The sequence below is a fragment of the Hemitrygon akajei genome, unplaced genomic scaffold, assembly GCF_048418815.1.
Source record: "Hemitrygon akajei unplaced genomic scaffold, sHemAka1.3 Scf000177, whole genome shotgun sequence".
Taxonomy (NCBI): Eukaryota; Metazoa; Chordata; class Chondrichthyes; order Myliobatiformes; family Dasyatidae; genus Hemitrygon; species Hemitrygon akajei.
The window spans coordinates 78,363-89,588 of record NW_027332063.1 but is presented as its reverse complement, the minus strand read 5'-3'; positions in this window follow the sequence as shown (position 1 = coordinate 89,588).

Genomic DNA, 11,226 nt, shown 5'->3' with positions numbered 1-11,226 from the left:
CTGATCTTGCTGAAGTCAACACCTCACACTTCTCTGCGTTAAATTACGTTTGAGGTTTGTCAGCCTATTTTTGCAGCTGGTCCAATTGCCGCTGAGAGTCACGATCACCTTCCTCGCTATCCACCACACCCCTAATCTTAGCGTTAACTGCAAATTTGCTGACCCAGTTAACTACACTATAATGTAGATTGTTGCTTTCGATGACAAACAACAACCGAGCCAGCGCTGATCTCTGTAGTATTTCACTAGTCACAGACCTCCAGTCAGAGAGGTAACCATCTACTTTCTGGTTTCTCCCATCAAGACAATGTTTTATCCAGTTTATTTAATGTCGAGTGACTGAACATTCTTGACTATCCTCCCATGCGAGACTTTGGCAATTTTCTTCTAAAGTCCATGAAGATTATATCCACTGACTTGTCTTCATCAACGTTCGTGATAACACCCTCAAAAATATCTGTAAGGTTGCTAAGACAAGACCAACTACGTACGACGCCATGCTGACTATCCATAATCAGTCAATGGCTATCGAAATATTCGTATATCCTATCCCCTAGAACAGCTCCCAATATCTTCCCCACTACTGATATCAGACTTACCTGCCTATAACATTCTCACAGAGTTTTAGACCCTTTCTGACACAGAGGAATAGCATTAGCTATTTTCCAACCCTGAACTACTTCACCCGTCGCTCAGGATGATTTAAATGTGTATTCCAGGCCCCCTCCAATTTCTGTACTTGCCTCCCACATTCTGAGGAGGGGCCTTGTCAATCCCGGGGGATTTATCCTCCCCAATTTGGTTGAAGACAGCGAACACCTCCTGTCTAATCCACAGAGGATCCAGGACCTCAGTACTTATACAGACTCCGTATCCACCTCCCCTGTAAATTCAGATGCAGAATATCCATCCCTTCCATCTCGTCATCTCCCCCATCTCCTTTGGCTCCATGTATGGTTTACTGTTCTGATCTTTCAAAGGCCGAATGTTAACCCTTGCAATCCTTTTGTTCTAATCTGTATAACCCGTTAGTACTGGCCTTCACCCAAAGCATTCATTTAGCACGCATGATTTCTTACTAAGTGTTACCTTGCATTTCGTATACTCAGTAATTACCGACCTGTCTGTACCTGCTATAGAACTCCTTTCATCTCGTAACCAGAGCCTCAATATCTCTTTAAAAAAAAAACAAGGTACCCTAAACCAGTTATCCTTGCCTTTCATTCTGATAGGCACATGCAAAATTTACACTCTCAAAATTTCACCTTTGAACGTCTCCCGATTATTAGAACGCCTTTGCCGGAAAACAGCCTGTCCTATTCCACAGTGGCCAGGTCATTTCTGATACCAACAAAATCGTCCTTTCCAAATTTTAATCTCAGCCCGTGCAGATACTCTTTTCCACATTTCCTCTGAATCTGGGGGCATTGTAATCACGAGATGCAAAGAGTACCCCTCCATAACCCCTCTCTCCTTGCCGCCCACCTCACTCATTCCTCTCCCCTATGTTTCCCGGTCACTCACCCTCCTTGCTTACTGGACTTCTCTCTCTCTCTCCATCATCGTCTCTCACATTCTGCTGAGCCCTCTTCCTCCACACTCTCCCTTCTCCCCCTTTTCCTGCCTCTCTCTCCTATCCTACTCACCCTCATTACCCATGACTCACCCTCTCTCCAACTCTTTCTCTTCTCGCCCAGCCGCGCTCGCTACTCCTCTCACGTGCCCCCTCCCGATGCCTCACACCCTTCCTCTCAAACTCTCCCTGTCTCTCCGCCCTCTATCTGTCCCTTCCTTTCTCTCTCCTTTCCTTCCATCTGTTTCATTGCCCCCTCTTTCTCTGTCTTCCCCTCTGTCTCGCCCTCTCCATGTCTCCCATCTTTTTAACTCTCTCCCACTCCGCCTGCTCCCGACGCAACTTTATCTTCCCCCTCTCCAACTTCCACACACTCATCCTGCCCCTCCTCCGCCTGCTCACCCCTGCAACCCACATTCTCCTCCTTTCCATCAGCCTCTCCCTCCCCCTCACCCTCGCCGTTACAGGAAACATTTAAAAATTACTGGCAGCGGTAACTGGGAACATAGCCAAGTTAATGTTGCGGTTAGGAACGCCACGGATTTGTAGGAATCCTGGAAAATACTTGCAGAATAATTACAGATGATGTGAGTCCGAGGGGAACATAAAATGCTGGAAGCTCGCAGCAAACACTCGCAGCGCCGTAACGGGTAACGTTGCGGGTTCGAGACCCCAGGTAAATTTCGTAAAGACACATTAATGGTCCTATCGGCCTTCCCTGCGGAAGAAATGGTTAAATACATTACAAAAGTGAGTGATTTCACACCTGAACGACAGTGAATTGTCGAACCGGTCGGATTTGATTTCAGCAGAAAGGCCGTTCCCTGTTCCGAGGAATGTGCGGGTCCAGCCGATGCTTCCACACAGACCCTGAGCTCTGAGTTTCACAGAACAACCACCAGCATCCATGATCTGCCCTCTTTACCCTTCCTTTCCAGTTCCACTGAAGGGTCTTGACCCGAAAGCTCGACTTATTTCTCCGTTCCAAAGATGTTACCGGTCCTGCTGGGTTCCTGCAGCATTCTGTGTGTTACCATGGTTACGAAAGATCAGCGCGTGGGGCAGAGAGAAGAGCAGCTTGAAAAGTCTTCAGAACATATCCTCCTTGTTAGAATATTCTTGGGGAATTAAGCTGTAAAAAATTAAAATTCTGATCATTATTTCTGATCTCTGGTTAGTTAACCCGTTGTCTCTGTTATGAATCAGAGATCAAGGTGACATAGAAACGTACAACACAAAAACAGGCCTTTCGGCTGAGCCATTTAAACTGCCTAATCCATATATGTCAAACTCAAGGCGCGCGGGCCAAATCCGGCCCGCGGTGGAATTATCTTTGGCCCGCGAGATAATATCTAATTACTATTAAAGCTGGCCCCAGTAATCGAAACGCCTATGGCGTACGATATGGCTAATGCTGAGTTTATTCAGGTACCAGGTTTTCAGGGTTTTTAGTGTTTATTCGGCAGTCTTCTTCATAAGAAACGGAATTTGTAAAGTGAAACACTTTGTAGTTATAGCAGAGACTGAGACACATGAGAGCAGGCTGAAAAAACGGAGGCAACGAAAACTGCGTTCGCACGCGTCCGACTGATCCGGCCCGCATGAAGCTGCATTTTGCTCAATCCGGCCCGTGACCTAAAATGAGTGTGACACCCCTGATCCCTTCGAGCTGTACCGGAGCCAAAACCCTTCACACCCCTCCCATCCAAACTGTCTCTTAATGGTTGAAATCGAACTCGCTTGTAACATGTGTAGCCAGCAGCACGTTCGCACTCTCAGGACCTTCTGAGTGAAGATGTTTCCCCTCATGATCCCCTGAAACTTTTCATTTTCAACCCTTCACCCATGACCTCTGATTGTTGCTCCACCCAACCTCAGTGGGGAAACGACTGATTGCGTTTACCCTCTCAATCCCCCTCATGATTTTCTCTACCTCTGTCTTACCTCTTCTCGATCCTCTTCGTTCAAAGGAATAAAGTTCGAAACTACTCGATCTTTCCTCACAACTCAATTTTCCTAATGTTTTTTTATATTTAAAAAATATTTTAAAATAATGCAGATGGCGCGAGTCTGGAGTAAAAATAAAATGATGGAAACTCGCTGCGGACGGGGTGGAGTGTCTGGTTAAGTTGCGAGTTGAAGACCCCAGGTAGTTTTCTTTGAATCACGTCAAAGATCCCATCACTCTTCCCTGCAGCAGAAATGGTTAAACGCAATATTAAAGTGACTTTTTAGTGTAGCAGTGAGCGTTCCGCTATCAAAGCACCAACGAGCGGGTTCCATTCCCGAGACTGTCTGTTTGTCCATTCTCCCCGTGACTGTGTGTGTGTTTTCTCCCGGTGCTCCAGTCTCCCCCCCGCTTCCCATGGATGTACGGTTCCGTAGGTTAATTGGTCATATTGGTGTAATTGGAAGGCAAGGAATTGTTGGGTCCGTAGGTCCTGTTCCTCTTCCTTATCTTTAGTATAAAATAAAGTAAAATTCACGAAGCATCAAACCTTCCGGAAGTGTCAGTCTGTCAATGCCCCTCGCACCCCAGCTCCAGTGTGCTCGGTAAACTGATTCCCCGAAAGTGGGAAATATTTCTGACATGAGAGGGTCAGAGGGGACTAGGGGGATGGATGCGAGGGAGTCCTATAGAAGGTGGAGTATGGGTGGGAAATAATCCAAAGGAGTTAGTGGGATAATTCACACGGGAGAGGGATGGACAACAGGGATTCCGCGCGGGGGGGGGGGGTGGGGGTTGATGGGGAAGAGAGATCCCCACAGGAGGGAGAGGATTGAGAAAAAGAGATCTCACCAGTGGAGGGGGTTTGGGGAAGTGACTCGCAGAGGGAGGGGTGGTTTGAAATGAGGTCGACCATAGAGAGAGACAAGAAATCCGGATGGCTGGCGTGGCGGGAGTGACAAGAGTCTTGCAGGAGAGAGTGATGATAGTAACTCACGGTGGCAGGAAGGGGAACGGGGTGGGCAGAATGCCACAGATGTATCCCCCTCCCCTCTCCTGGCCCTCAACAGAAAGAGGCTGTGAAGCTCTGACACAGCGACGGTTGCAGTTAGGAACATGGTCCATGGACGTGTCACGGGCAGCGAGAATGTGATTTACCACCATTAAACCAATGGCCGTTGTTGGCTGATCTGATGATGTCTCCAACATAATACAAAGTCCTTCATCATGACTCGGCCCGAAACGCCGACTGTTTACTCTCTTCCGTAGTTGCTGTCCGGCCTGGCTGGGTTCCTCCAGCATTTCATGTAAATTACTTTGATGTCCAGCATCCACTGATTTTCTCTTGTTTGCGAGTTTACCCTGTATCCCATTTGGTAGCCTCCAACATGAATGCATGAAAATCCATTTCTCCTTCGGGTAAACAGATTTCGCTCTGTTCCCCACACTGACTTTTTGCCTCTTCTCACCTACCTGTATCTTCCCCCAGGGCCCCGCCTCCTTCCTATTCTACTGGTTTCCACTCTCCTCACCAATTGCATTCATTCTCCTCCGGCCCTTGACCTTTCCCATATACCTATCGTCTCCCGGCTAGCGTTCACCCACAGTTCCCTTCACGGGAAACGTGCTGAGCTTGGCAGGGCAAACACCTCCAGGAAACTCCCCTGATATTCACTGAACAGGAATCAGGAAATACGCTGGGAAATTGATCGTCGCCCCTCCGAACCCTGAACAATACTCTCACATTTGTGACCACCTGGCAATGTTCCAGACATCTGCTGCTCCCTGTTATAATTGCAGTTGGAGGCATCTTCTCTTTCAGGAACAGTCTGGAAGTGAAACAGACCCTGCCTGTTGTCTAGGCGCTGACGTCGCTCACAGAATCACTGTTGACTTCCTGTCTGTTTCATCCACATCCACATGATTCAGGACCTCCTGAATCCTTTCACTCAGGTAAAGCTTTACGCGTTCAGCAGAGTGTTCGACCATTCCCTGTGCTGGAACTGTTGGATTATTCCTGTGCTCAAGGCCGATTTACAGTATTGATGGCACTTTCTCTGTGTATGCTTCTTTCTCTGATATTTTAGCTACATGTGCACCAACAGGATAGAATTTTAAGTATAAAAATCCCCGCCATCATACCTGTGTCCATTCTGAATCTGACTGACGATTGTTGATTGTAAATCTTCTTGTTTACACTTTGGTCCAGACGGAGGAAAGCTCCACCTGCTGGTGACATTCTGAATTACCCAGAACTGGCAGACATCGAGTCAGGTTGTCTCTGATTGGTGAGTCAGAGACAGCACGATTACTTTGCAAACATGACCGTATCTCCATCCTCTGTATCGGAGCAGCAGTCGGCGTAGGGAGCAAACATTCCCCTTTACCACTAACGTCCACACCATGTCTCATGCCTGTCCACTGATATCTGTTGCATCCCAATGATAGAGTCATAGACCACGTATACAGTCCCTTCAGCCCAATGACCACAGTGACCACCATGATGCTCCCAACTTCCCCTGATGGTCCCACATCGCTCAGGGTCCCGAGCCCCCATGTACCAATATAAACTGCTTCTTGAATAAAACTGCATAAAAGAATGTCCCTCAGCTACTCCTTCTGGCAGCTCACTACACATACTCTGCAAAGTCTGCTTGGAAAAACTGGTGGATCATATTCCTTTTAAATATTCCCCTCTCACCATAAATCTCACTCCCTAGTTTGGGATCCACCTCCAAAAAAAAAGCCCACCTAGAGGTCTGGCGCCTGATCAATTTCACCGCCTAGTGCCTGACACACTACGGCAGGGGTGCCAAACTCATTTTAGGTCACGGGCCGGATTGAGCAAAATGCAGCTTCATGCGGGCCGGATCAGTCGGACGCGTGCGAACGCAGCTTTCGTTGCCTCCGTTTTTTCAGCCTGCTCTCATGTGTCTCAGTCTCTGCTGTAACTACAAAGTGTTTCACTTTACAAATTCCGTTTCTTATGAAGAAGACTGCCGAATAAACACTAAAAACCCTGAAAACCTGGCACCTGAATAAACTCAGCATTAGCCATATCATACGCCAGAGGCGCTTCGATTACTGGGGCCAGCTTTAATAGTAATTAGATATTATCTCGCGGGCCAAAGATAATTCCACCGCGGGCCTTGAGTTTGACATATATGTACTACGGCATCTCATCTGCCTGGCCCATCCACAAACTATGTCCAGAATCCTTCCTGGACTCGCATAGCGTTCTGCCCCAATTTTCTGAAACATCTTTCGTAAAGAGGTGGGAATCAACACTAGGGGAATTGAAATCATCAACCATAACAATCAGGTTGTATCGCACCGTTCCAGAAGCTACCGGCTTATCATCTCCTCGTTGTCCCAACGCCATGAGGGGCAGGGGAGGCTATAGAATACTTTCACAGCGATTGCATCTTTCCTGCCACAACACTAGTTCCGTCGAAGGGATTCGATCTGAAACGTCGACTGTCTTTTTTTTTTATTTTCCAGAGTTGCTGCATGACCTCCAGCGTTTTATGAGTGTTACAGGTTTCCTCTTTCTGACATCCACCTACACCGAATCCGTGTCTGCTACGCATTGTCCCAGTGAACACTGGGGTGGGGAGCTGCTATAGAGCGCTCCCAGTGTGATTATTTCCTTACTGTTTCCGACTTTCTCCCGTAAAATACGGTGTAAATATGTATCCTCCATGTGCTGAACAACGTACTGAGTTACTGCTGTTCTTCATGCTTACTGTGTTGACGTAAGCACATTTCAAAGCATCCAACTGACTACATGACGCCCTGTCCGCAGCGTATCCTGACACAGGCTCTCTGAACGTCGAGACTACACTTATATCAACTGCTCCATCATTTGACCTAACACGCAGCTTCCATCCCCCCATATCAGCCGAGTTTAAACAGACACCAGCAACTCCAGCAGACCTGCCTGCAAGGTATATCCCGTTCGCTTTGTGCACGTCGAAATGGGAACAGAGCTTCCTTCCAATTCCCACTTCTCCTTAATCACAGGGTCAAAGAATCTGACAATTCAATTCACAGAAAGATACCTAATGATACCCGACATATAGAAATGTAAATCACTGGTCGATATTTGCTCATTAGGACTGAAAGAAATGCTACGTTGGGACATTTCGCTTTAAGAGGGTTTGTTCTCAGCAGAGGCTTAACAACTTAACTCGAGTGTAAGTATATCATTGCAGCTTGCAATGGCCAGAAGGTCAATGAAATACTGCTGCTGCACATGGTAATTTCACTATTTTGCGGGTGCGACCTGTACCAAATCCGAGGGGGTGCCTATATTCTCGTGGGTCATACTTACTAGAGCTGTTGGGAGACATTCGTGGCTGAAAAAAAAGCCCATAGTTGGGAGGTAAATATCAAAGGATAAACATTTTTTTCGGAAGGACAGGCAGGAGGGCACAGGCTGTGGTGTGTCTCTATTGGTAAAAGCGAATTTATTGAATGGCTACGAGATGGCTCTTTAGAGCAGTTTGTGCTTGAGCCTACTCGGGGAAAGGCCATCTTAGACTGGGTCTTGAGTAATAATCCAGATCTTATTAGGAAGCTTAACGTAAAGGAACCTTTAGGAGGCTGTGGGCATAATATGATCGAATTCATACTGCAGTTGGAGAGGGTGAATCATAACTCACATGTATCAGCATCGCATTGGAACAAAGGGAATTACTGAGGCATGAGAGGGGAGCTTGCCCAGCTGGATTGGAGGAGGATACTGGCAGGATGACGGCAGAGCAGAGATGGCTGAGGTTCCTGGAAGAAGCTCACAAGGCACAGGATAGATACGTCCCACAAAGGACCAAGTTCTCGAATGGCAGGGGTAGGCAACCATGGCTGACAATGGAAGTTAAGAACTGCATAAGAGCCAGGAGAAGGGCAAATAAGGCAGCAAGCTGAGTAGGAAGATGGCTGATTGGAAAACTTTTAAAATCCAACAAAAGGCAACTAAAAAAAGCTATAAAAATAGAAAAGATGAATTATGAGAGCAGACTAGCCAATAATATAAAGCAGGATAACCGAAGTATGATTGGAAGGTTGCGGATGTTGTTCCCTCATTCAAAAAGGGAGTAGGGATAGCCCAGGAAATTACAGAACAGTGAATCTTAATTCTGTTGTTGGTAAGTTAATGGAGAAGATCCTGAGAGGCAGGATTTATGAACATTTGGAGAGGCATAATATGATTAGGAGTAGTCAACATGGCTTTGTCAAAGGCGGGTCGTGCCTCACGAGCCTGACTGAATTTTTTGAGGATGTGACTGAACACATCGACGAAGGTAGAGCGGCAGATGTAGTGTATATGGATTTCAGTGAGGCAGTTGATAAAGTACCCCATGCAAGGGTAATTGAGAAAGTAAGAAGGCAATGGGTCCAAGGGGACATTGCTTTGTGCTTTGTGGATCCAGAACTGCCTGACCCACAAGGAAGTAATAGAATGGTTGTAGACACGGAGCCTGGACTTGGACTTGGATTTGGACATGGAGCCTGGACTTGGACTCGGATTGGAGACGGAACCTGGACTTGGACTTGGACTCGGACACGGAGCCTGGACTTGGACTTGGACACGGAACCTGGACTTGGACTTGGATTTGGATATGGAGCCTGGACTTGGACTCGGATCGGACACGGAGCCTGGACTTGGACTCGGATCGGACACGGAGCCTGGACTTGGACTTGGACTCGGACACGGAGCCTGGACTTGGACTCGGACACGGAACCTGGACTTGGACTTGGATTTGGACACGGAGCCTGGACTTGGACTCGGATCGGACACGGAGCCTGGACTTGGACTCGGATCGGACACGGAGCCTGGACTTGGACTCGGATCGGACACGGAGCCTGGACTTGGACTTGGACTCGGACACGGAGCCTGGACTTGGACTCGGATCGGACACGGAGCCTGGACTTGGACTTGGACTCGGACACGGAGCCTGGACTTGGACTCGGATCGGACACGGAGCCTGGACTTGGACTCGGATCGGACACGGAGCCTGGACTTGGACTTGGACTCGGACACGGAGCCTGGACTTGGACTCGGATCGGACACGGAGCCTGGACTTGGACTTGGACTCGGACACGGAGCCTGGACTTGGACTCGGATCGGACACGGAGCCTGGACTTGGACTCGGATCGGACACGGAGCCTGGACTTGGACTTGGACTCGGACACGGAGCCTGGACTTGGACTTGGATTTGGACTCGGATCGGACACGGAGCCTGGACTTTGACTTGGACTCGGACACGGAGCCTGGACTTGGACTTGGATTTGGACACGGGACGACAAAAACCAGACAACTGCAGTCCATTCGTATCTTGGCTCGGAGGTAGCGGCAAAACGGCCCGCAACACCCAGCTGGACACAGAAGGACAAAAACAAACAACGACAGACAATTTCGTATCTTGACTCAGAGTGGCGGTAAACGGCCGCCAACTCAGCTGGCCAGGGGAGCAACAGGATTCACAAAGCAACCCGGGCACCGAAGCAACTTAGAGTCCACTGTTCTCAGCGGCCCGGAATGTGCATTGCCGCACTGGCTCGGTAGACGATCCAAATTCTTGGCGGCTGGAACGAGCAATGCCACAGAACTCCGGAGACGCACCCGCAGCGAGCAGATGTGAAAGAGGATCAGGTGCCCTAATGAAGGATCCCAGCGGAACGCGGGGAAAAGGCAATTAACTGAAATGACTGGATCGTGACAACTTCCTGCTCCGGGAGAAAAGACAGTTGATTTACCGAATTGAAATATTTCGGAATAATTTTGAACAATTTAGCAAGGTGTTTGGCAGGGTCTCATATGGGAGGTTAGTTATCAAGGTTCAGAGGCTTGGCATGCGAGATGATGTGTTAAACTGGCTTTGACATCGGCTTCTCGGGAGAAGACAGTAAGGGGTAGAAGATGGCCTGATCCTCACCAGTGAGTAGTCGGGTGCCGCAGGGATCGGTGTTGGGTCCATTTCTGCGTAACATCTATGCCAGCGCACTGGATGATAAAATTACTGCAATGTTTGTTTTTGGTTTTGCGGGAGGTAACTTACATGTGCCTTGGACTGTACTCATTAAATCGGTTCAGAATAACAGTGGTCGGAGATTTTCTTGTGAACACACCACGCAGAAATTGGCCATTTGGCCCATCTAGCCTTCTGCCCCCACGCAGTGAAATCATGGCTTTTGTTCCGCAGTGCCGCCCGCCTCTGACTGTAACTGGTCACCCCGCCCCACACCCACGACTGTTTACTACGTATCGAGGCCTTAAACAGAAATAAAGTCTTTGCTTCTTCAGGACTTTGAGGAAATCAGCTTGAAACACCCCCAATAAACACATTCGCAAAGAGAAAACAACACGCATTCATCTGAAATGACAAGACTTGGAAACGGAACTCCTCCTGCCGAAACAGCCCGCGTGCTTTGAAATCGTAACCGCTGATCAGAGAACTGTATCTTTTAATCTCGACGAGCTCAATAGTTCAGACGAAGACTGTAAGGTCAATATTACCACCGCCGCCAGAGGAGGGTTATATGTCAAAACACAGATTACGCGCTAATCGGAAATAAAGATCGGAAATAAATATCAGAAGCTGAATTAGCCTCACCTCAATTATCCTAGAATGTTCTGTCTCCGTCTGGATATATTTTCAGGTCGCTTTCTTCCACCTTCATACAGACAATCAGGCGAGGATCA